Consider the following 26,757-nt stretch of genomic DNA (forward strand, 5'->3'; position numbering starts at 1 on the left):
GGGGCAGCCAGGTGGGTCTGCGAGTGGCAGCCGCGGAGGGGAGGGGCCTGCAGAGCCACGGGCTCCCAGGAGTAGCATCACGAGCGGAAACAAAAATCAAACTTCTCCCAAGTTTAAGCCCGCGGCTCCCACCTCCCCCGTCCAGCTCGGCCTGACACCCCGCCCTCGGCACCCACCCGCTGCTCCCTCACGGGGCACCACAGGGGTCGGCGGCCCTTTCTGGGGAACCCTGTCCCGGGAAACCCACCACGCTAAGGGCGACTTGCGACCTCCGGGGCGGGGCGGGGCGGGGCAGGGCAGGGGAGGGGGCCTCCCAGACACAAGCCCCGCGGCCCCGGCGGGACCCCTGGACAAGAGGCGCGGGCCAGGGCGGGGGACGAGGACTGGAGGCCCGTCGGGGGCGTGGGCAAGGGGGGAGGCCCCAGGCCGCCGCCGCGGGCCCGCGGTGTGGCTCCGGGCGGAGCGCTTCACCTCTCTGTGCAGCCCCCCGGTGCAAACGCGCCGGAGAAGCGCCCGGCCCCGGAGAGAGAGGCGCAGGCAGCGGCGCTGTCCCGGCCCGCGGGGCCAAGGCCGCCGCCGCCGCCGCCGGGAGGCGCTGAGGCGGGCCCCAGGGTCGCGCCGGGGCGCGGGGACTGGACGCGAGTGGGACTGGCCCGGGCGGCCCGCGGACCCGGCCGCCCCGCCCCGCGCGGCTCCCGGGACGGCGCGGACCCGGCGGCGCCGCTGCAGCCGCGCGCCGGGCTCGGGGGAGACGCCCAGGACGCCGGGCGGCCGCCCTGCCCGCTTCCCCGCCGGGCCGCGGGTCTCCGCCGCTCTCACCCTCCTCAGCCCCCAACGGCCGCCGCCGCCGCCCGCAGCTCACCTCCCGGGCCGCCGCCGCCGCCGCCGCTACCGCCGCCGCCGCGCGATCTCGCGAGACTTCGCTCCCCTCTGGGCTCCCCCTCCCTCCCCGCGGCGCAGAGCGGCGCGCGCGGACCCCGGCCTGGAACCGGCTGGGCGCTCTCCTGAAACACCGCCCACCTGGCCCCAGGGTCAGGCCCCGCCGTTCTCGCGGCCCGCCCTCGTCCTGCGGGCGCTCAGTCTCCACCCCCGTGACCGCGAAGGGTTAAAACCCAGGTGCGAGGCGGACCGCCTCCCTCTCACCTGGCCGGCGGCGTGCGAGTGCGCATGCGCGCGCCCAGGGCCCTGGACCTGGGAGCCTGGGCACAAGCTTTGACCACAGTGACCGCCAGAGTCCTAGCGGCCAGTCTGAGTCGGCGCTGCGTGCGGGGCACCTTTAACGACTCCCCTTGGGTCCTCACCGCGGTCCTGAGAAGGTACGCCCATCCTGCTCCATCCAGAGAGGAACAGATGGAGGCGTGGCGAGGTTAAGCAATTGTCTCCAGGACCCACGAGTGGGAACGGCCAGAGCTGCTGCTGGAATCCGGGGTCGTCTGAGCCCCGTGCCAACTCCCAGGCCCCAAGGGGGCTGCGGCTCAGCCCCGGCCTTGGCTCCTGGCCCCCAGACTCACCAAGGTGAGAGGAGGTGCCCCTGGGAGGCCATGAGCTGCAGTGCCTCTGGCGGCGACAGCAAAATTCTCCAGCCCTGTCACTTCGGCTTCCTAAGGCCCCTGTGCAGAGCCCTGCAACTTGTGACCCCCGCTTTCTTAGACTCGGGCCGATTTGCTGGCAGAGAGCGCAGTGGAATGGCACACAGGCTGCAGAGCCAGAAAGAGGGCATACCAAGGTCAGTGCCAGTCTTCTTCAGGTCCTGGAGTTGAAGAAACTTGCCTCTGTCTCCTCGGAGAGGCAGGCTTTGAACCTGGGTCCTGCTCCAGAGCCCAGCACTGCACACGGGTAGCAGGAGCAGGTTCATCCAGGCCAGCAAGCTGCCACAAATTCAAGAGCCTTGAAGGTGCTGGCCGCTTCCTCAAACTGCATCGGGGTCTGCATGGGCGGACCTAGCCTATGCGACTGTCACAGCTCACACGCTGGCCCACCCACCCTCCACGCTTGTCCACTCTCCCCTGCAGCCATTTCCTTTATAGGCCTGGCATACGGGCGGCGTGTGCCAGCATCACCCAACCTGCCAGCAGGAGGAAGGGGAATCACGTCTGATGGGCAGTTGCCTGGTGCTGAGCGCTGCTCCAAGGGCCCTGATGTGTGAGCTTATTCCTCCCATCAAACCCTTTATTAGAGTTCTCCAGAGAAGCAGAACCGATAGGATAGATAGAGATCCGGACTGTGCGGACTATAAGCCGCACAGCTGGTGGTGCAGCTCCATCTAAAGGCCCAAGAACCGGGGCAGCCACAGCCATAACTGGGGGGCACGGCGGGGAGGGCACTGGTGCAAATCCCAGAGTTACAAGGCTGAAGAATCCGGAATTCTGATGTCGAGGGGCAGGAGATCGGAGTTCTTGCTCCAGAAGAGGGGGAGTGCGCCTTACTGCTGCCTCTTTGGGTCAGGGTTGAGGCCTTTCTCAGTCCACTGAGTTGAGTGCCAGTGTCTGCACCCCCATCTTCCTACCCAGAAACAGTGCTTGACCAGCTGACCACTTAGCCCGGTCAAGCTGACCCCAAAAATGAAGCACTGCAAACCCCATACGAAAGTGACAGTTGCTCCATTTTACAGACGAGGAAACCAGGGGCTAACAGGTGAGAGGACTTGCTCAAGGGCACATAGTGAATGACCCCGTCGGGCTTCCACCCCAGGTCAGTCCCCCTCCAAATCTGCAAACTCCGGCCTGGGAGACTAGCAAGGTTCTGCTCTGTGTCATGGTGAATTAGAAAAAATCTGAAACTTCCTGAAGCTGAAGACCCTAGCCCTTCAATGCTGTGTATTCTCCTCTGGGTGGAATAAGTATATAAGTGGGTTGTGCAGTGGACTAACCAAGTTAATATACATGAGGCACATAGAAAAGTGCCTTGCACAGACCACGCATGGTGGTTATAGCTATTATTACCATGAGTGACTTCTTGGTGATATTTTATTCTTTCCTCATCTCTCAATATAAACTCCAGCTCAACTGGGAAGATATGCTCATACATGGGAATAAAATTAGTTTCTAGCACACTGGAAACAATAAATGCCTTTTAAAAATGGACAAAATTACCACAGCACGTCCGCCTAAACATGGAAGGAGACCAGCTGTCCCAAAGCTCTCCTTTTCCAATTTCTTGGGAGACTGGCAGCCTGTTTTATAAAGGGCTCCCTTTATATAGGAAAAGCCACCCACATATTTTTGAAGATCTGACTCTCAAAGTCAAGTCATGTGCAAAAACAGGAGCAAAGAAAAAATTCACCAGCTGAAGCTTCTTAAGAGAATGCTGGCACGACTGGGAGTTAACACAGCAGTGCCATCAAGATTGGGGTTGGGGAGGTCTTGCAGGAACTGAGGCTGGCACCACCCTTAGGCCTTGGTACCTCCAGGTCAGGTTTCTACCCCGATACCCGGCATGCCACATGCCCCCATCAATGGCAGCGTCTTGTTGGGGATATGATCCTTGCAATGAAGAGATGGGTATAGCAAGATCCAAGGGGCATTTTTTGACCAAAAACAAAAACACTGGAGTTATTCTAAACTGCACACCTCTAAGAGTTGAATTATGGTTTCCAAAAAGCACCACTGAATATCTTTTTATCCAAGCAGGATTTTGTAAATACTGCAATGGAGTTTGTTTAAAGCTTATGCATTCAATAAAATCAGGAAACACTTAAGTGCCAGCGAGTGTGTTTGTAGCTATGGGCAAGACACCATCTGCACTGCCACTTGCATTTATGGCTTAGAGGGAGACAGGGGTATTGAACCAATAAGGGAGAATGAAAAAGAGGAGCCAGTGACCCACCCAAAATGGCTGGATGCAAAGACAGGAAAGAACTCCTTGAACTGAGTTCTGAGGGCTACCCCTGAGTCAACCAGGCCAGGAGAAGAGGAGAGAATATTCTAGAAATGAGGACAGCATGGCTCAGTGAGAAATAGTAAGTGTTGGTGGCTGGCATGGCAGAGTGGGCCAGGGGACCAGGGCACATGGAGACAGTGGAAAGGAAGAAAGCACACCAAAGCAGAAGTGTGTCACGGACACTGACGTGGGTCCCCACGTATCCACCCATCCCTGTCGGTCCATCCAAGTTCATTATGGAATCCAACCTACCAGTGCTTCGCCAAAGATCAGCAGGTTGTGGTGGACAGCTGACCCATCTGTAGCCTATATGTGTTGGAGGAAATCCCACATTCCAAGTCCCAGCACCCCTGAGCCAACATCAGGAGGCACATCTCCTGCTTCCTCTGCAATAAGGACCAGGGCTGTGATGTAGTCTCTCACAGCCAGAGGCACCACAGGGGCCTGAATCCAGATGGGAGCCTCCGTTCTGTTGCCGTGACCAGTGGCAGAAGGGGGCCAGCTTGGGGGATGGCAGTTGCAGGGTCGAGCTCCGGGTGGGGAAGTGGCACCCGCGCTGACGGCAGCAGTGGTCGCAGGGAGGGCAGACTCCTGGCGCTCTGCCTCTGGGGTGGTGGTTAGTTCATTGCTCCAAGCCTGCAGTGTGGTTTGGGGCACTTTTCCTAGAAGCTTTGCCTCAAGTATTTTTTATTCCTCCAGCCCTCCCTATGAGTCTGTGGGATATATAACATCCTCTATCGCATTTCCCTTTCTGCTTAGAGCAGCTAGCATTTCTACCCAAGAACGCTGACTTCTCACGGGTCAAAACCAGGTGGAGCCCTCAAGACTTGGTGAGAGGCTTGCTAGGGAAGTGGGAGGGAAGTTTTCTCTGAAAGCTAGTAGGAAGCCAGCACACTCTCTCTGCTTTACACAGAACCTCAGTTGCACCAATGGTTTTTCCCACAACTGTGATGGGTACTGACCTTAAGATAGGGCCTATGAGGCAGGGAACTGAGCAGAGAAATAAAAACATTCTGGGGCCTTAATAATATTACCAACTGCTGACTGTACCCAGATCTGCAAGGCCCTAGATGTGCCCTTTCCTTAGCTAATACATGTGGTTAAACCAATTGCACTTGACTTCTCCATTCCTTGCAGTGCAAGGAGGGAGGGAGCAGCTTATGGGAATCAAGCATGTGTCTTCCCTGACTGTGTCAGGAGCAGTCCCAAATGCTACCCCTCATCCCCATATCAGTCCTACTCAGGTAAGCCTACCTGGGTCCAAACACTTCATTCTGGAAAACACATTGCTTGGCCTTCCCACCCCTGGACTGTCTCCTTGATGGGTGTTAAGTGGTTTTGGTACTTGATTGACTTATACATCTGGTAAGTGGCAGAGCTAAAGGCCTGGAGGCAGTCCAGATTCCAGCCTTGTAAGTGTAATGCCATGTGCCATCCAACCTCATTATGTTTAAAAAAAAAAAAAAAAAAAAAAAAAAAAAAAAAAAGATGGTCTTGAGCCAGATGCTCCCTGCCCCCAATTAAAAAAAAAAAAAAGAGCTCACATCCAGCCCCATGTTTGCTCTCTGGCCTTGAACGAGCCTCTGAAGTCTCACTGTGAAGTGGAATTGATGATAGCAGCTCCCTAGCATCTGGTAGTCATCTGTGCGATTCACTGATGACTCATGGCTCCTCCTTCTGGGCACACGCGGGACTGGGACTGGACTTCCTGATCCCCTTGGTCGGGGGTCACATGACTAGTGTGCTGAGGAGAGTGAATGGAGGGACTATGTGTCACTTCTGGGCCAGGTCATTTATTGCTGCTGTGAGGCCACCAGAGCTCTGTCTCTCTGGCAGAGCCAGCAGCAATGGCCGAGGTGGTGACTGCTCTGTTGAGCAGAGATTCCTGCCAATCCAACAAAGACACACAATGTGAGCGAAGCCCAAACCTTTGTTGTTTGAAGCCACTGAGATGTGCTCTGGCCTATCCTGGCGAATGCCATCAGTCCTCTATGTCTGCTTGTTCACATCAAAAGTGTTCCAAAATAATTGTCTATACTGAACATGCACACGTGCTTTTTTAATTTTTTTTTTTTTTTTTTTTTTTGACAGGCAGAGTGGACAGTGAGAGAGAGAGACAGAGAGAAAGGTCTTCCTTTGCCGTTGGTTCACCCTCCAATGGCCGCCGCGGCTGGTGCGCTGCAGCCGGCGCATCGCACTGATCCGATGGCAGGAGCCAGGCGCTTTTCCTGGTCTCCCATGTGGGTGCAGGGCTCAAGGACCTGGGCCATCCTGCACTGCACTCCCTGGCCACAACAGAGAGCTGGCCTGGAAGAGGGGCAACAGGGACAGAATCTGGCGCCCCGACCGGGACTAGAACCTGGTGTGCCGGCACCGCAGGCGGAGGATTAGCTTAGTGAGCTGCGGGGCCGGCCTGTGCACGTGCTTTTTAAAAATCTTGTCATTATACCCTGAGCAATATAGCATAACAACTATTTCTATAGTATTTATATTGTGATGGGTAATATAAGTAACCCGGAGATGACTTAAAATATGAGGATATGCAAACATTATATGCAGGGGCTGGCACTGTGGTGCAGCTGGTTAATCCTCCTCCTGTGGTGCTGGCATCCCATATGGGAGCCTGTTCTAGTCCCAGCTGCTCCTCTTCCAATCCAGCTCTCTGTTGTGGCCTAGGAAAACAGTAGAAAATGACCCAAGTGCTTGGGCCCCTGTACCCATGTGGGAGACCAGGAGGAGGTTCCTGGCTCCTGGCTTCGGATCGGCGCAGCTCCGGCCATTTCAGCCATTTGGGGAGTGAACCAACGGAGGGAGGACGTTTCTCTCTGTCTCTTCTCTCACTGCCTGTCACTCTAACCTGTCAAATAAGTAAATAAAAGCTTAAAAAAAGATTATATGCAAATTCCACACCATTTTAAATAAGGGAGTTGAACATCTACAGATTTTTGTTATCTGAGGGGAGCCCTGGAACAAGCCCCCTATAGATATTGAGGAATGAATGTACATAAAGCCTTGATTCACATGAACAGTTTTTTCCTGCCGTGTTTTAAAACTCCAGCTGAACAAGATAGAGAATATAGACAGCTGTCTAAAGAGTGCCATTCAGTATGTCTGGATGGGACCCAGACCCCTGCAGTTTTCTGGAGCTCCCAGGTGATTCTGATACAGTGAGAAGCCTGAGAGCCCTGCATTACTATGGTCCCACCTTGAGAGGGTAGAGGAGGACATGGTCCCTACCCTGGGGGGCTACATAGACCAGGGAAGACAGATGTAGAGAGAGAGCACTTACAATAAATGCAGTAAATAAATACAATAAATATAACACAAAAAATCCACATGATGAAGTAAGAATATACTAGATATGAACTATAAAGCTTTACTGACAATAGAAAGAATATATACATCCTGGCAAATCCATTCCTTAACTGCATATCCCAAGGACAGGTGCATAGGCTCTCAACCCAACATTTAAGGAGGCTTCAAAATGTTTGTGGGAAATGTGCAGGCAAAGAGAAGAGAGACCCATTTGTTGGTTCAGTCCCCAAATGCCCACAATGGTTGGGACTAAGTCAGGCTAAAACTAGGAGCTAGGAACTCTATCTAGAGGTCCCACATAAGTGGCAGGAACTTATTCTCTTAAGCCATCACCTGCTGCCTCCCAGTGTCTGCATTAGCAGAGAGCTGGAATCAGGAAAAAGAGGCAGGCATCAAACCCAGGCAATCTGATGGGGGATATAGGCATCCAAACCAGTACCTCAACCACTAGGCCAAACGCTTTCCTCCACATTACCTTTGAATTCCATTTTCCATAAACTTTTTGAAACCCTGAAACAGTACTGTCTGTTTCCCAGATAAGAAAATGGAAGCTTAGGGGCCAGTGTTGTGGTGTGTCAGGTAAAGCCACACCACCTGCAATGCCAGCACCAATTGTGGGCACCGGTTCATGTCCCAGCTGCTCCACTTTCAATCCAGCTCCCTGCTAATGGCCTGGAAAAAGCAGCAGCAAATGTTCCAAGTACTCCTGCTACTCACCTGGGAGATCTGGATGAAGATCTTGGCTCCTGGCTTGGCCTGGCCCAGGTGTGGCCATCTGGGGAGTGAACCAGCAGATGAAAGATCCCTCCCTCCCTCCCTCCCTCCCTCTCCCTCTCCCTCTCCCTCTCTCCCTCCCTCCCCACCCCCCCCATAACTCTCTGTCCTTCAAATAAATAAATAAATCTTTTTTTAAAAAATGAAAGCATAGAGGGTTTTGGGTTTTTTTTTTGACAGGCAGAGTTGGTGAGAGAGAGAGAGAGACAGAGAGAAAGGTCTTCCTTCCATTGGTTCACCCCCCCATATGGCTGCTACGGCCGGCGCGCTGCACTGATCTGAAGCCAGGAGCCAGGCACCTCCTCCTGGTCTCCCATGCAAGTGCAGGGCCCAAGGACTTTGGGCCATCCTCCACTGCACTCCCTGGCCACAGAAGAGAGCTGGACTGGAAGAGGAGCAACCGGGACAGAATCCAGCATCCCAACCGGGACTAGAACCTGGGGTGCCGGCGCTGCAGGCGGGGGATTAGCCTAGTGAGCCGCGGCGCCAGCCAGTATAGAGAGGTTCTAAGGTGTAGCTCAGCTGGTGCATGACTGACTGTAATTCAGACCCAGGACCTTCTGTGTCTAGAGCCCAAGGCTGTTCATGTAAAGGCTACTGTTTGTATCTGCAGCTTTAGCTCCTCTCTCCCCTTTCACCTTGAACCCTACCTTCTGCCACCCACGTATTTTCCGCTGTAGGCATATACCATGCTATTTCACACCTCTGTGCCTTGGTTCATGCTGGTCTGCCTGGCACATCTTCTGCCTGGCCTCCAAACATGACCAAATCTTCTAACACCCAGTGTGATGGCCACATCCCTGGAGCTGTGAGCACCCCCCACAGAACGGCCTTGCAAATGGCCCTGTACCTCCTGACTGGATGCCTTCACCATTAGATTACAGCCATGTGCAGGGTGGAGGCTTGGCTTCTTCTGAGTCCTCTGACTAGCATTGGAGACACTTGTGCTAAAGCAGCTACCAGGGCCTACAGCATACAGCTCCGTCTCTTCCAGCAAGAACACTCAGCAAAGTGGTCATAAAAGCAGGTAGGGTTCTCAACTAGCCCTTGTCACTGGGCTTTGTGACTTGAGGTTACCTCAAAGAGTTCATGGAAAACAGAATTGAAAGATAAGTTTAGGGGTACGTGTTTGGTCTAATGGAAGATGCCTGCGTCCCATGTCAAGTCTCCACTCCACTCCTGATTCCAGCTTCCTGCTAATGTGCACCCTGGGAGGCAGGTGATAAAACAAGGAGTTGGGTTCCTGCCACCATGTGGCAGTCCTAGATTGTATTCCTGGCTCCTGGCTTTGGCCCTGGCCCTGGCCCAGCCCTGACTGTTATAGGCATCGGAGAGTGAATGGGCAGATGGGAGCTATCTTTTGTCTATCTCTCTGGCTCTCAAATAAATAAATAATTTTTTAGACAGGCAGAGTTAGACAGTGAGAGAGAGAGACAGAGAGAAAAGTCTTCCTTCCATTGGTTCCCCCCCCAAATGGCTGCTACGGCCAGCGCAATGCTGATCTGAAGCCAGATCCAGGTGTTTCCTCCTGGTCTCCCATGCGGGTGCAGGGCCCAAGCACTTGGGCCATCCTCCACTGCCTTCCCAGGCCACAGCAGAGAGCTGGACTGGAAGAGGAACAACTGGGATTAGAACTCAGTGCCCATATGGGATGCTGGTGCCGCAGGTTGGGGATTAACCAAGTGAGCCATGGCACCGGCCCCGTAAATAAAAATTTTTTTAAATTGAACTTTAGGGGCCAATGTTGTGGCATAGTGGGTAAAGCTGCTGCCTGCAGTGCTGGCATCCCATATGGATGCCAGTTCAAGTCCCAGATGCTCCACTTCCTATCCAGCCCTCTGCTTTTGGCCTGGGAAAGCAGTAGAAGATGGTCCAAGTCCTCGGGCCTCTGCACCCATGTGAGAGACCCAGAAGAAGCTCCTGACTCCTGGCTTCGGATTGGCCCGGCTCTGGCTGTTATTTGGGGAGTAAACCAGTGGATGGAAGACTTCCTTCTCTCTCTTCCTCTGCTTCTAACTCTGCCTTTCAAATAAGTAAATATTACAAAAGCTTCATTTTAGTACAAAAAAATTTTTTTAAATATTTATTTGAAAGGCGGAGCAGGGAGGGGAGAGGGGGAGGGGAAGGGAGAGGGAGACAAATCTTCCATCTACTGATTCATTCCCTAAATGACCTCAACAGCCAGGGCTAGGCCAAGCCAGGAGCCAGGAGCCAGGAGCTTCATCCAGGTATCCTACATGGGTGCAGGGGCCCAGGTACTTGGGCCATCTTCTGCTGCTTTTCCAGGCACATCAGCAGGGAGCTGGATCTTAAGTGGAGCAGCTGGGACACAACCCAGTGCCCGTGTAGGATGTCAGCACCACAGGCAGCGGCTTAAGCCACTGCACCACAGCACCAGCCTCTGTACAAAAAAATGTTGAAATCTATGCATATAAAGTACTTTCGAAAAGTTCATGAAAATGCATAATTTGAAAAAAAAGTATGGATTCTAATTTTTTTAAACCCAGATAAGCTTACCTTTTTAATTCCATTTTCCCTGGACTCTTTAAAGGACCTGTACCCTTCATCTCTCTGAACCTCAGTCCCCGAGATATATTGTGGGACAAATGACAGTCCATACCTCACACTGTGGTAAGCATTCAATGAAATCAGCGTGCACAATAAACTGATATGCATTCTCCAGCTCCTAAGGAAGAACTGGATTGAATTCATCTACCTTTGTCATTGTTACTACTGCCTCTGTCTTCTTGTTACCAACTCTACCACTCAGCAAGGCCTGTGGTTACTGTTCACATTACTTGTCAGGTGTTCAGCACACTGGTTACAATACCACCTGGGATTCCCACAGCCTGGTGTAAGTCCCAGCTCTTCTCCCCGTCCAACTTCCTGCTGATGCACATCCTGGGGGGCAACATCCTTAAGTAGCTGGTTCTTCGCTACCCAGTGTGAGACCCAGATTGAGTTCCCAGCTCCGAGCTTCCAACTGGCCCAGCCCAGGCTGTTACCGACGTTTGGGGAGTACACCAGTGAGCTCTCTCTCTCTTTCAAATAAAATGAACATAAATACAAAAAAAATGCAAAATATGTATTATTATTCACCTTTGTTCTTGCCTACCCTAAATGACTTTGCTAAGCATTCCTTCCAAGAACCAATAATATTTACAGAACTCTTGAAATGAGTTCTTCATTGTCAATGACTGTTCTGTGCCCCCCAAAATGATTTAGCACCCATGTACCCCCAGGGAAGCTGCCAAGGAAGACTCTGGCTGCCGAGAACACGCCATACAGGCTCCCTAGCTACGGGTGAGAAAAGACGTCCTCTCCTTAGGCTCAGCCTTGGCATCGCCCGGCTCCAGAAGAGCTGGCTTCATTGCTGGTCAGCCCAGGCTGCTGGGAAGGTGGCCGCTGCTCCTCGCTGTGGGAGTTATCAGGATCCCAGTGAAACAGGCTTGTGGGCTTCTGGATTCAGATAACAGCAGAGGTAATAATACCCGCAGCAGCCTTATTTTCATTCTTCCCAGAAAGAGCTCAAAGAGCCAGCGTCACAGTCCAAGTAAATGGTCCCCAGGCCACGAGAATGAGCAAATCTGACCCCTCCTTCCTTATCTTTCACATATCCTGAGTGCAGGAGGCAGAATTTGGGTATTCATTGAAACATTCCTTGAGGCTTCTTCCTGAACAACTCTGAGCTGTTATGAAAGGATGGAAAAACAGAAAATTCCCCCACACCTCAAGTGTTACAAGAGCAAGGAACCTAAGAGGAGAAAAACCAAACCTCAGACAACAAAGTTAAGAAAAGCCTGGCTTTTCTGATGGAAAAAGATTCTGAAGACGCAGCCATGACGGACTTCTGTTGGGCCCCTCTGTGAAAAGGGAAACATGGGCACTCAGAAAGAAAGGGGACGGCATGCTGACGGGAAGGGGAGGGGCAGAAATTGCCGGAAACAGGCAAGGTGCTTCCAGGAACAAGGACAGTGACCAAAGTAAGAGGCCAAGGGGTGAGAGTGCTCCCCCAGAGGGCTGGAACGGAAAGCAGGCCAACTTTTTTTTCCAGAACCATGTTGACATGCAACTGCTCAAATAAATTTGCATTCCCATCTCAACTGACTCATTTGGCTGGAACAATGAGCTCACATTCCAGAGCCTGGGCTGACCCTCTTGCACCCACTGCCAATAAAGTGTGTAATTAGTGCCTTTTGCGTTAAGGACCATGAAATCAGCTGGCTTCTCTTTTCGTAGAGCTTGGGTGACAGCAACATCTAGCATTCAATGTCGTGACCTCATATGAGCCATTTCCAGGGGAAAGGGCAAGGGAGGAATGAGAGGGAACTTATTACTATTTTTCATTGATCAAGAGTTAAGCTTCAATTAAAAAATTACGAATAAGGAAAGGAATGATATTAGATACTAGAATGAGCCCTATGGTCGTGAATTGAAATCATTAGTATCAAGGTCAACTAAAGATGATAGATAGATAGATAGATAGATAGATAGAGTGAGAGAGAGAGGAGAGAGGGAGAGAGGGAGAGAGGGAGGGAGATAGAGAAAGAGAGAGATGAGGGTGTATATGCATGGATTAGTATACATATTGCCAATCTTTGAAACATGAGTGCTTAGAAGCAAAGATTCCCCAGTAGTGATGAACACACTTACCACCCAGATCTTGGTTTCTAAACACCATTCTCCAATAAAAGGAATGAGGGCTTCTTGCAACAGTCAGAGATTCAAGAGCTGAACCAGGGGAAAATACAAGATAAGCCTGGAACTTTTGGCACCAAAAGATAAGAAGCATCTCCAAAAAGGATAGGGTTTGTTGAAAGGATGCAAGTGCCAACCGGAAGGAACTCCCAACAGCCAAGGCTGGAACAACGCAAGACACAAATACCTGTGAGGCTGGATTATAAGTCACAGAACAAAACAAAACCCCTAGCTCATATGGATTGGAAGGAAGGAATGGAGGACAGGAGGAAGGTAGGAAAGAAGTGAACCAGGCAGGCTTTCCTTAAAGAATACTTATAACTAATATAACAGGAATGAGATAAAATAGTGCCATTAGGACACCACAGTAGTTGCTGGAAGTAAGATCCATGAATGGATGCTGAAATATACACGAACAGCATTCTGAGGAGGAACCAGCTAGGCTTGAAGCATTTCCCCCAAGATATTTATTAATCACAAAGGGAAAGCAATAACTTTATAGAAAAGAAATACAACAGACCAGATTAATCCCGTGATTAGCATCACTAGTAGCAAGTCATGTTGCTACACGTCCCCAAAGTGACTGGATGAGAAGTGCACCTCACCTCTGGGGCATCACTCCCCTAAACCCCAAATCCATGTCTCATCATAAGAAGACATCAGGCAGATCCAAATAGAGGCACACTTGATCAAGCACCTGGCCAATCATTTTCGAAAGTGTTAAGGTCATAAAAAAAACAAGGAAAGACTGAGGTCGTGTCATATATCAGAAGAAATGAAGGTGGCGTGATGTATGTCTGTTAGGACCATTTCCTGGATAAAACAGGCTCTTTGATAGTATTGAACCCATGTTAACTTCTTAGTTGGTTATGTTTGTTGTATTTTAGTTGTTACAGAACATGATGGCACTAGAGGAAGCTGAGAGGAGGGTCTACAGGCAGACTCCCGTATTTTCAACTTTTTTAAAGTCTGAAATTATTTTGAGACAAGAAGCTTTTAAATAAACAAGCTGCTGAATTTACCTATGGATTGCAGATGAGATTCTAGAATTGTGAAACTGGAAACCTTCTATGCTAGAATTGAAATAAGAAGGGAGGTCTCTCAGAGCTTAGGGGAGTGTCTGTTAAGGGCTGTGCTGGGTTTCCGGGGATCCCAAGGCAAACATGGAAGACATGGTTGCTGTCCTCAGCAAGCTGACAGTCTAGGGCAGGAAAACAGCCCCAAGTAAACCCCAGGAAAAATACAATCAGTGTAGGCTGTGCCAAACGCCATGAAGGAAATGATCGAGGAGGTCAGGGCAAACAGAGCCTCCCCATCAGGTGATGACCTGGAGGCGGAGCCTTAAAGTGAGAAGGAGCGAACCGTATCAAGACTAGGAAAACGGGGACTCCAGGGAGAGAGGACAGCAGGTGCAAAGACCTGAGTTAGGAAGGAGCTTGGCATCTGTCCTTGTCCTCTTTCTGTTGCTGCAGCCAAACTCCTGAAGCTGTGAGCTCTGTGGAGAAGCTTACCGAGTTCACAATTTTGGAGGCTGAAAATCCAAGACCAGGCAGCTCCATCTGTTTGGTCTCCAGTGAGGTCCCTCCTGGCTGTGTCACAACATGGCACATGACATCATGTTGGATGACATCACGGTGGGAGCAGGTGGAAGAGGGAGCAAAAGGGAAGCAGAGATTGGGGAGCCAGGCTTGCTTGTTCTAACCACGTGCTGTTGTGGGAACTAACCAGGTCCTATGAGGACTACTTTAATTCCTTCCAAGGGCAGCACCCCCAGAGACTTAATCATATTCCACTAGACCTTGTCTTGTAAGGGTTCCACCATCTCTACACTGCCACACTGGGGACTAAACTTCAAGCACAGGAACCCTTGACAAATACACTCAAATCCATGTCCAAACCACAGCTGCGTGTTGGCAAGAATGTGCCACAAACACTGGGCCATAAGTTGACTTAGACTAGAATCCTAAATCCACGTATAGGCCAGCCCAGTAAATACCACATTTCCTGGAGACCTCCCAACAATTCTGGTAGAGAATGAATGAAACAGTCAACATCACCGACAGAAACCCTCTGTCGATAGTGATAACGTCAGAAGGTGGTGTGAGGGTGGGTGGTATAATTCCCATGGGTGGGGATGTAAACTCTCTGCCGCCTTTTTCTACTTGGAAAACCTGATGTGAGAGGTGGAGACCAGATCTGAAGGCCTGTGTCTCGGCAGAGCACCTCCGGGAGAGGAGAGCTGTGCAAACCAAGTCCCGAGCAGCGTGCGACATCGGGGAATTGGAACGCGATGGATTATTCTGAGAAGAAGAAAGCGGAGAAGAGCATCCGTGGGCAGACTAAAAGAAGGCAGCAGGGGAAGGAAGGTCAGGGGACTTGAAGGGAGATTCTTGTCCCATCATGCATCACTGGGCCACCGGGAGGTGTCCGAGAAATGTGAAGTTCAGTGCCTTTATTGTGTGTTTACACGGATGTGTCTGGTGTAGATCGTAACGCGGCGTACTGCTTTACAGTCAACTTTCATTTTTAACGTGTAGAATGGGTATGCTGCAAAATAACAGAAAGTCTAACGGAGTAACTACGTAAACCAGGAACCTGGCTGTTTGTTCCCATTATCAAGGATGGTGGGCTGTACATAGTTGCATGTGCTACACTTTTGTAAACTGTAGCACAGGTTTGTTTACACCTGTGTCACCACAAACATGTGAGTGATGCATTGCTGGGGTTGGCTATGACATTGCTATGCAGTGGGTATTTTACAGCTCCGTTATAATCTAATGGGACCACGTGTTATCTGTGGTCTGCCCTTGATCGAAACATTGTGATATGGCACATCTCTGTACTAAGTTGTCTGCTTTGAAAACTCTGTCAAGATTCCAAGACGCTTCATCTTTTTTCTTTTTCTTTTTTTTTAAAGAGACAGTGACAGACAGACAGACATAGGTCTTCCTTCCATTGGTTCACCCCCCAAATGGTCACCACGGCCAGTGCTGCACCGACCTGAAGCCAGGAGCCAGGTGCTTCCTCCTGGTCTCCCATGAGGGTGCAGGGGCCCAAGCACTTGGGCCATCCTCCACTGCCCTCCCAGGACACAGCAGAGAGCTGGACTGGAAGAGGAGCAACCGGGACTAGAACCAGCATCCATATGGGATGCCGGTGCTGCAGGCAGAGGATTAACCAAGTGAGCCATGGCGCAGGCCCCAACCCTTCTTCTTAAAGTCTAGAGCAGCTATGTCTCTCAAGTGTATCTATCTGAATGTCCGTGTGTGTGTGTGTGTGTGTATGCCTCTCTGTATGTATGGGAATGTGTGAGTGTGTGTATGTCTGTGTCTGGATGAGTGTGTGCCTGTGTCTGGGAATGTCCGTGTGTGTGTGTGTGTGTGTGTGTGTGTGCCTCTGTATGTCTAGAAATGTCTGTGTGTGTGTCTATCTCTGTATGGGAATGTGTGTCGGTGTGGGTATGGGTGTGTCTGTGTGTAAGTCTCTGTATGTCTGGGAATATCTGTGTGGATAAGTGTGTCTGTGTCTCTGGGTCTGTGTATGGCTATCTCTGTCTCTGCTCAGGTGAGTTTTGTCTCTCTGTGCCCCTGTTGGTGAGTTTCTATGGATCCACGTCTGGGTGTATGTGCTGGAAACCACAGCCAGGCACTGAATTCCTGGCATAGCACAAATATATTGTCGTAAGAGGCGGAGGGAGGACAGGAAGTCACCTGAGACAGGAGAAAGTCAAGCCCTGGGGGACAGGGAGGATGCAAGTTCCCAGGAATTCGATGACATCTTTGCAAGGGCACAGGAGTGTCCCAGCTCTTGGAATGCAATGGAGTGGTGGGTGCATCGAGTTAGCATTTTCTAGAGACTTCAAAGGGCAGGGAGACCCAGCCCCAAGCTGGCACCTAGTTCTCTCCATTCTACAGCTTAGAAAACGGAGTCTCACAGCAGTGACCTTGTAAGACTGAAGAGAAGCAGCCAACGGCTGAGCTAGCAGAGGCCTCTGGCTGAAAACCTGCATCACCATGAGAAAACCACTCTCCTTTCCTTCAGCTTTTAATCCTTGTAATGAGAAAGCCTCCTGTAGAGCTAGCCTATCTTCACACCGCTCTCACACTTGCTGATGCTAAGGTATCTTCTCTCATGGAGACGCCTTGTGACTAGTGTATGGCTATGTGACATTACAGCACTGGAGAACACCCCACAGATAATTCCAGTGTCGTCCTTAAGTCACCGGGACTGTCTCATCTACACAAATACGATGGAATGGGCAATGGCATTTTTCCCCCATGTGGTAGATGTTTTTGATATTTTGGGACTACAATAGGAAGCGTTCGACTCATCAGAAACAATTTAATATTTGAAGCCCTCCATGACTCTGAAAAATTTGACCTTTCTGACATTAGAGGTAAATGCAGCAGAGTTTTTATTTGCTTGAAGATTTTTATTTTGCAAAACTTCCAGGCTACAGAAAATTGAGAGAATTTTTAATCGCCAATAATCTCTGTTGCATACTTTACCTAGATTGAACATTTACACGTTTTTGTGTTTTCTTTGTGTATCTTTCTCTCTCTGTGAATGTGTATATGCGTAGGTATGTAACATAGCATAATGGCCGGCGCCACGGCTCACGAGGCTAATCCTCCGCCTTGCGGCACCAGCACACCGGGTTCTAGTCCTGGTCGGGGCGCCGGATTCTGTCCCGGTTGCCCCTCTTCCAGGCCAGCCCTTTGCTGTGGCCCGGGAGTGCAGTGGAGGATGGCCCAAGTGCTTGGGCCCTGCACCCCATGGGAGACCAGGAGAAGCACCTGGCTCCTGCCATCGGATCAGCGCAGTGCGCCGGCCGCAGCGCGCCAGCCGCAGCAGCCATTAGAGGGTGAACCAACGGCAAAGGAAGACCTTTCTCTCTGTCTCCCTCTCTCACTGTCCACTCTGTAAAAAAAAAAAACAAAAAACAACAAAAAAAAAAACATAGCGTAGCATCTGAGGGGTGGGTGCTTGGTATGACGGCTTAAGTTGCTGTTGGGACGCCCACGTCCTATGTCAGAGTGCTGATGTGCACCCAGAGAGCAGCAGATAATGGCTCAAGCACCTGAGACCTGGCCACCCATATAGGAGACCCAGATGGAGTTCTGGGCTCTTGGTTTTAGCCAGGTCCAGTCCTGGCTGTTGTGGGCATTTGGGGAATGAAACAGCAGATGGAAGATTTCTGTCCCTATCTCTCTACCTTTCAAAATAGAATGATATGAAATAAATAAAAATTTAAAACTTTCCCATGATAGTTGCCAATGCCATGATCTTTTATTTACTCATGTTTAAATTGTTTACTTGAAAGGCAGCGAGAGTGACAGAGACAGAGCTCTCACAATCACTGGTTCCCTCCCCAATGCCTGCAGCAACTGAGCAGAACCATGCTGAAATCTGGAGCTCAGAATTCAATCTGAATCTCCCACATGGGTGACAGAAACCCAAATATTTGCTGTCTCCCAAGTGTGTATGAACAGGAAGCTGGAACTGGAAGTGATACAGGTGCTCCACCCAGACACTGTAATGTGGAATGCAGAATGCCATGGGGCAACTTTTTATTTATTTTTTATTTATTTTTTGACAGAGAGAGAGAGAGAGAAAAAGAGAAAGGTCTTCCTTTTGCTTTGGTTCACCCCCTAAATGGCCGCCACAGTGCTGCGCTGATCCGAAGCCAGGAGCCAGGTGCTTCCTCCTGGTCTCCCATGCAGGTGCAGGGCCCAAGCTTTCGCCATCCTCCACTGCCCTCCCGGGCCACAGCAGAGAGCTGGACTGCAAGGGGAGCAACTGGGACAGAATCCGGCACCCCAACTGGGACTAGAACCCAGGGTGCTGGTGCTGCAGGTGGAGGATTAGCCTAGTGAGCCGTGGCACCGGCCGCAATTTATTATTTTATATTTTATTTTATTTTTGTTTTTAGAAGGTTTTTATGGGTCTGGTGCTGTGGCATAGTGGGTAAAGCTGCTGCCTGAAGTGCCAGCATCCCATATGGGTGCCGGTTCGAGTCCCGCCTGCTCCACTTCCCATCCAACTCTCTGATGTGCCCTGGGAAAACAGAGGAAGATGGCCCAAGTCCTTGGGCCCCTGCACCCATGTGGGAGACCTGGAAGAAGCTCCTGACTCCTGGCTCCTGGCTCCGGATCGGCACAGCTATGGCTGTTGCAGCCAATTGAGGAGTGAACCAGCGGATGGAAGACTTTCTCTCTCTCTCTCTCTCTCTCTGCCTCTCCTTCATGTAACTCTGACTTTCAAACAAATAAATCTTTAAAAAAAGAAGGTTTTTATTTAATGAATACAAATTTTATATGTACAGCTTTTAGGAATATAGTGGTTCTTCCCCCAATTCCTGCCCTTCCAACTCCCACTCCCGTCCCACCTCCTACTCCCTCTCCCATTCCATTTTTCATTAAGATTCTTTTTTTTCTTTTGACAGGCAGAGTGGACAGTGAGAGAGAGAGAGACAGAGAGAAAGGTCTTCCTTTGCCGTTGGTTCACCTGCCAGTGGCCGCTGAGGCCAGTGTGCTATGGCCGGTGCACCACGCTGATCCGAAGCCAGGAGCCAGGTGCTTCTCCTGGTCTCCCATGCGGGTGCAGGGCCCAAGCACTTGGGCCATCCTCCACTGTACTCCCGGGCCATAGCAGAGAGCTGGCCTGGAAGAGGGGCAACCGGGACAGAATCCAGCGCCCCGATTGGGACTAGAACCCGGTGTGCTGGCGCCGCAGGCGGAGGATTAGCCTGTTGAGCCGCGGCGCTGGCCTAAGATTCATTTTTAATTGACTTTATATACAGAAGACCAATTCTATACTCAGTGGAGATTTCAACTGTTTGCACCCACATAGACACAAAGTATAAAATACAGTTTGAAGACTAGTTTTACTGTTAATTCTCACAGTACAACACATTAAGGACAGAGGTCCTACATGAGGAGTAAGTGCACAGTGACTCCTGTTGTTGATTTAACAACTAGCATTCTTATTTTTGATGTCAGTGACCACCTGAGGCTCTTGACATGAGCTGCCAAGGCTATGGAAGCCTTTTGAGTCCACAAACTCTGTTGGTATTTAGAGTGCCATATGCAAAGTGGAAGTTCTCTCCTCCCTTCAGAGAAAAGTACACCCTTCTTTGATAGCCCCTTATTTCCACTGGGGTCTCACTCACAGAGATCTTCCATGTAGAATAGTTTTTGCCTCTATGTCTTGACTTCCCATGCCTGAAATGCTCTCATGGGATTTTCAGCCAGATCCGGATGTCTTAGGGGCTGATTCTGAGGTCAGAGTGCTGTTTAGGGCGTTAGTCGTTCCATGAGTTTGCTGTGTGGTCTGCATCCCATGGTAGAACTTTCTCTTCTTTGTAATTCTATCTATTGTTATTACCAGGCACTTGGTCTTATTTATGTAATCCCTTTGACTTTTAATCCTATCTATATGATCAATTCTAAACTTAATATGATCGCTTTATCACATAAGATGGGATTAGTACCTCCCAACTTAATGGGATTTGGAGTCCCATGGCAAGTTTTTAGCTTCACAATTAGGGGTAAGTCTGTGGGAATGTGTGCCAAACTATGCAGCTCCTCCCGCTCTCATTCCCACCCATGGAGCATCTTAATGCAGTGTCAAACGCCCACCTTTCATGATCTTTTATTCCTAAAATCTTTATGTAAGAAGAGTAAGAACATTCTTCTATATAACCACAGTGTAGTCACCAAATTCCAGAAATTTAATATTTATACCATACCATTATCTGATAGGTGAGGATACTTCAAAAAGTTTGTGGACAATGGAATTAGAAGACAAACTTATTTACATGTGAAAATTTTTTAAATAAGGGCCTGGTGTAGTGGTGCAGCAAGTTAACTGCCACTTGCAAGGCAGGCATACCTCATCAGAGTGCTGGTCCTCCCAGCTCCTTCGCTTCCAATCCAGATCCCTGCTAATGTGCCTGGGAAAGCAGTGAAAGATGGCTCAAGTAATTGGGCCCTTGCCACCCACCCTGGCTTTTGATCTGCCCAGCCCTGGCTGTTGCTACCATCTGGGGAGTGAACCCGTGGATGGAAGACTTCACTTCTTTGTTTGCTCTCCTTTTCCCTCTCTTTATTGTTCTGCCTTTCAAATAAATCAATCCTTAAAATAGTTTAAAAATCCATGCATAATTTTTTTCATTTATACACTTTTTAAAATTTTTAAAAAATATTTATTTTATCTGAGAGAGTTCCAGACAGTGAGAGGGAGAGACAGAGAGAAAGGTCTTCTATCCGTGGGTTCACTCCCCAGAAGGCTGCAACAGCCAGAGCTGCAGGTGCTTCCTCCTGGTCTCCCATGCGGGTGCAGGGGCCCAAGGACTTAGGCCATCTTCTACTGCTTTCTCAGGCCACAGCACAGAGCTAGACAGGAAGAGGGGCAGGCAGGACTAGAACCGGCGCCCATATGGGATGCCGGCACCGCAGGCGGAGGATTAACCTACTGCGCCATGACGCCAGCTCCTCATTTATATAATTTTTACAAAATTTATTTATTTGAAAGAGTTACAGACAGAAAGCGGGAGCGGGGGAGAGAGAGCGAGAGAGAGATGCAGGGAGGGAGGGAGGGAGGGAGGGAGGAAGAGGGAGAGAGATCTTCCATCTGCTGGTTCACTCCCTTAATAGCTGCAATAGCTGGAGCTGGGCTGATCTGAAGCCAGGAGCCAGGGGCTTCTTCCCACCCTTCCATTTGGGTGCATCTTCTGCTGCTTTCCCGGGCACATTAGCAGGGCGCTGGAACAATATCTAGCTATAAAGTAACTGATTTTTGTTTTCTGAATATTAATTTTCCAATTGTCTCCTGTTTATGGCAACTGTCATGTGTTGCCTATTTAGGGAAGTGATGCATGATTTTATTTTTCATTTAAAAAATTAAAGGATTGCAACAGATCAGGCATGGGAATCTAGTTCAGGGTTTCAGCCCTATTGACACGTGGAGCCTGGTGATTCTGTATTGTGAAGAGCTGTCCTGTGCACTGTGAGATGTTGTATGGCATCTCTGCTCTCTACCCATCCCCCGCTCTCTTCCCAGTGTGACAAACCAGATATGGCCAAATGTCCCTGGCAGGCAAATTCCCCCCATTAAGAGTCACTAATCAGGGCCAGCACCATGGGACAGTAGGTTAATCCTCTGCCTGCTATACTGGCATTCCATATGGGCGCCAGTTCTAGTCCTGGCTGCTCCTCTTTCAATCCAGCTCTTTGCTAAGGCTTGGGAAAGCAATCGAAGATAGTCCAAGTGCTTGGGCTCCTGAACCCAAGTGGGAGACCTGGAAGAAGCTCCTGGCTCTTGGCTTCAGATCGGCCCAGCTCTAGCCTTAGTGGCCATTTGGGGAGTGAACCAGTGGATGGAAAACCTCTCTCTGTGCGTCTCTCCCTCTCAATGTCTATAACTCTATCTCTCAAATAAAAAAAATAAAATCTTAAAAAAAAAAAAAGTCATTGACTTAGCCAAAATGAGGTGTGAGTGACAGAAGTATGGGAACCTTGGAGTAGTGCTCCTGCCTCTGCCCAGGTCAGCTCAGGGGATGTTAACTGAGTGACGCCACATGCCTGGCATTGTGCTGGGTCCTGGGGAGACAGGTGAGCAAGACATAGTCCAGTTCTACAGGAGCTGCCAAGAAATCACAAGGGAACGAAAAGTGTCCAACAGGCAGGAAAAGCAAAGCCAAGAGGAAGAGCTGGGAAAAAATCCACTGTCACCTGGAATTGATCTCCTTAAGCCTCATGACACTCACAACAGCTCTTCTGCCCCAGTAATTCTTTTAAAACCATGAATCAGATCATGTGATCCCCCATTGAAAAGCCTGCAGTAACTGCCCAGCACACTTAGAATGAGAGCCAAACGCCCCGCGTGTTTCCCTCTTGGGCTTCCGTGGGTCTCACTGTCCCGCTCCCCACTGCCCTCAGGGTCCAGCCACCCTGGACTCCTCTGGCTTCTAAGATCTCAGCACGCTGCTTTCCAGATAAGGATCTCTGCGTTGGGATGTCTTGTGTGTGGAAACCTGACGCCCAGTTCCTCTTCTTCTTAAGCCAGGAACTCCATCTCCCAAATCGGTGCAGGGGCCCAAGGACTAGGGCCATCTTCTACTGTTTTCCCAGTAGAAGCTGGGAGCTGGAGCATATGGGAGCATGGAGCTGGATCAGAAGTGTAGTGGGGGGAGGGGGCCGGCACTGTGGTGTAGTGGGTAAAGCAGCTGCCTTCAGTGCTGGCATCCCATATGGGTGCTGGTTCGAGTCCTGGCTGCTCCACTTCTGATCCAGCTCTCTGCTATGGTCTGGACAGCAGTGTGGAAGATGGCCCAAGTCCTTGGGCCCCTGCACCCGTGTGGGAAGACCTGGAGGAAACAGTGGATGGATGATCTCTCTCTCTCTCTCTCTGCCTCTCCTTCTCTCTCTGCCTCTCCTTCTCTCTGTGTGTAACTTTGACTTTAATCCTCCACCTGTGGCGCCAGTATCCCATATGGGTGCTGGGTTCTAGTCCTGGTTGCTCCTCTTCCAGTCCAGTTCTCTGCTGTGTCTCGGGAAGGCAGTGGAGGATGGTCTGAGTGCTTGGGCTCCTGCACCCTCGTGGGAGACCGGGAGGAGGCACCTGGCTCCTGGCTTTGGATCGGTGTAGCTCCGGCCATTGCAGCCATTTGGGGGGTGAACCAACGGAGGGAAGACCTTTCTCTCTGTCTCTCTCACTGTCTGTAACTCTACCTGACAGGTAGAGTTACTTTGGAAATTTATATTTACTAAACAAAAATTAAAAAAAAAGTTATGGGATATATATACATACATATATATGTATATATATAGTGGAATACTGTTGAGCTGTAAAAAAAACCTGACATCCAGTCGTTTGCAAAAAAAAAAAAAAAAAAAGATGCAACTGGAAGCCATTATATTTAGTGAAATAAGCTAGTACAAAAAATGGCAGATAACATATTTTCCCTGATCTTGGGTAACTAATAAAGTACCTAAAATGTAAGGTATTGAATGGACATTCTGAGAGTCAATGATTGTTTATAGCGTTTGTGTCTTCTGTTGGGGAACAGTGTTTTTTCCTTCATACTATTTGTTGAATTTTTAAAATTACTGTATGGCTATCCTTACTAGCATTAAGTAAACTGCAAGTAGATCTTTGTAAAATTAAGAGTAGGAATGGAAAGGAATGAGGAAGAAATTTTGGGGAGTGGGTGGGAGCAAGTTTAGGGTGCAGAGTATCACTATATTATTAAATCTGTTTATATGAAATATATGATACTCATAGAACTTAATTAAATTTCATAAAAGAAAATAAACAAATGCAAAATGCTTGTTCAAGTACTTTGCCCACTTCTTTACTAGATTGTTTCATTGTTGTTGAAATTCTTGAACTCTTCATAGTTTCTGTAACTCTACCTGTCAAATAAACAAAATATTTTAAAAAGAAATATTTATAAAAAAAAAGTGTATCGGCTGGTACTCAAACTAGCACCCATAAGGGATACTGATGTTGCAGGTGGCAGCTTAACCTGCTGAGCCACAGTGCCGGTCCCAAGCCAGATCTTCTAATGTTACTCCCAACCACCTTACATACAGAGCCTCCCGGCCCACAGGCATCCCAGGACTGTAGGTTAAAGGTAGTGCAGCTGCAGATCCATCACCAGCGCCCTCTCACCCTGTGCTGCCGGGAGAAAAACAAACCCCTAGGGTTTAAGCCACCACAATCAGGTTATTTGATACTTGCAACTAAAAGCATGCCTAATTAAATCCCTGTTTGAAATTACTCTGTGAATTCAGCTGCTTGCTTTTCAAAAGATACATTTTTTAAAACTTATACACACTAATTGCATATACTGATGGGATACAGTGTGATATCTCAGTGCATGTACACCCTGTGTAATGAGCAGGTCAGGGGAGCTGGCACATCCATTACTCAAACAGTGATTATTTCTTTGTGTTAGGAGCATTCAAAAATCCCCTCTGCTACTTACGCAGTCCAGCGTTCTCAACCACAGTAACCCTACTGCGCCGCCGCAGAACTGCAGAAGTTACTTTTCCCCTCAACTGCTCCCCTGGACCTGTTAGCTAACCTCTCTGCCCATCCCCCATGCAGCTGCTTGCTTCTTGTCTCCATTCCTCCACTAGCGCTAAGCCCCCTGATAGAGGAAGTCATGTAGTTTTTGTCTCTTCTACCTGTCAAGCTCTGGGCACAGGATCTGACTCAGGACAGAGTTCTATCACCATTAACCTGGTTGCTCTCTAGTTCCTTCACATAGAAAACAGGAGTCATTACAACACCTGGAAAGACTGTAGAATTCAGTCAACCCGTGTGGAGCACTGAGAGCAGATCCAAAGAATGACACAAAGCACTGCCATAGTGAGCTCAGCGATGCAGGAAAGAATTCCTTCCCTGTGTGCCCGTGCAGCAGGGCACACTGGCTTCCTGCTTCTCTTCAAACCAAAGCCCTGTTTACTTGGTGCTGACAAGTCAGGCTATTGATTAAGAAACATGACCATGGCAGTGGGATGAAATTCACACCATTTGCAGTGAGCTGGTAGATTAGCACCTTCGTGGGGTGGAGAGGGGACAGACACGGAACCACACAAAAGGGTGGGGTGCCTAAAGCCTACAGAGTGTAGGCCAAGACACACTGGAAGCTAAAGCTAACAGCAAGTTTCACTCCTGTGCTCTCATGGAAAGAACAGGACTGCACATGGCAAGTGGTGCTCAGTGAGACCCACTCAAAGCTCAATTGGAAGTTATAGGGACAAAGGTTATAACCCACCAAGGTCAAAGAGCTTCTTTCATTCATTCACTCAACAAATATTTTTTTTCTTTTTAAAAATGTATTTGAATTTCAGAGTTAGAGACAGACAGACACACACACACACACACACACAGAGAGAGAGAGAGAGAGAGAGAGAGAGAGAGAGAGAGATCTTCCATTTGCTGGTTCACTCCCTGATGGCTGCAATGGCCAGGGCTGGGTGAGACCAAAGCCAGGAGCTAGGAACTTCTTCCAGGTCTCCCATGTGGGTGGTTGGGGCCCAAACACTTGGGCCACCTTCCACTGCTTTTCCCAGGCCATTATCAAGGAGCTAGATCGGGAAGTGGAGCAGCCAGGGCATGAACCAATGCCTATATGGGATGCTGGCACCACAGGTGGTAGCTTTACCTGCTATGTCACAATGCTGGCCCCTCAACCAATATTTATTAACACCTACTATGTGCTACATAAAGAGGTATCAGACAGGTTAACATGATGGTTAAAAAGTGATTTCAAGAGATCTCACAGCATTTCTTCCCTAATTGCCTTGAAATCAAGTAGGTGCCAGCCCCCAATTTCAGACCCCATGAGACTTAGTTCATTACAAGCAGTACTGCTGCTAACATTTCCTAGCAGCGACTCTGCATTAGCAACCATGCTGAGAACACCTTCCTAACTTCTATGATCTGAATATTTAGTCCCAGACTCATAAGTTTGGTTCCCAAGATCTTATGTGAGTGGTACCGGGAGGGTGGAAACTTAATCCTTAGAGGAGCTCCCCCCTAATTAAATCCTGGTGGTTTTGTAAGAGACCAGAGACAGGCAGATATACAGCCCCTCTTTAAGATTTACTTATTTATTTAAAAAGCAGAGTTACACAGAGAGAAATGAGATAAAGAGAGAAAGATCATCCATCTGCTGGTTCACTCCCAGCAACTGGAGCTGTCCAGGAGCCAGGAGCTTCTTCCAGGTCTCTCACATGGGTGGCAAGGGCCCAAGGACTTGGGCCATCCCCTACTGCTTTCCCAGGTGCATTTGCAGGAAACTGGATTGGAAGTGGAATAGCCGGGACTTAAACTAGTATCCTTATGGGATGCTGGCACAGCAGGCCTTGGCTTTAACTCGCTGAGCCACAGCACCACAGGGCCACCCCCTTTGCCCTCTCCCCTTCTCTTGCCATGGGATGCTCTGTATGGCCTGGGAACTCCACCAGCAAGAACACCATTACTAGATGCCATACCTGTGGGTTGCCCAATCTTGGTCTTGAACCTCTAGAACGGAGTTAAACAACCCTCTCTTTCCTTCATAGGTAGCTTGTGTTA

General features: G+C 49.6%; 1 protein-coding gene across 11 annotated transcripts in view; it reads right to left on the minus strand.

The window, feature by feature from the left end:
• The window catches only part of MRTFB (myocardin related transcription factor B), a 290,368-nt gene that overhangs the window by 192,550 nt on the left and 71,061 nt on the right, over positions 1 to 26,757 (minus strand). For 4 of the 11 annotated variants that reach the window (XM_070064808.1, XM_051847458.2, XM_070064814.1 and 1 more), the window contains exon 1: positions 863 to 968. The exons of 3 other annotated variants lie outside the window; for them this stretch is intronic. The gene's annotated coding sequence lies outside the window, so the exon portion shown is untranslated. Of the gene's footprint in view, positions 1 to 819; positions 970 to 1,143; positions 1,246 to 26,757 lie in introns of those variants that run through there. 4 more of the 11 variants (XM_070064812.1, XM_070064818.1, XM_070064816.1 and 1 more) reach the window with 4 other exon arrangements.

This window comes from Oryctolagus cuniculus, chromosome 19 (genome assembly GCF_964237555.1).
Source record: "Oryctolagus cuniculus chromosome 19, mOryCun1.1, whole genome shotgun sequence".
Classification (NCBI taxonomy): domain Eukaryota; kingdom Metazoa; phylum Chordata; class Mammalia; order Lagomorpha; family Leporidae; genus Oryctolagus; species Oryctolagus cuniculus.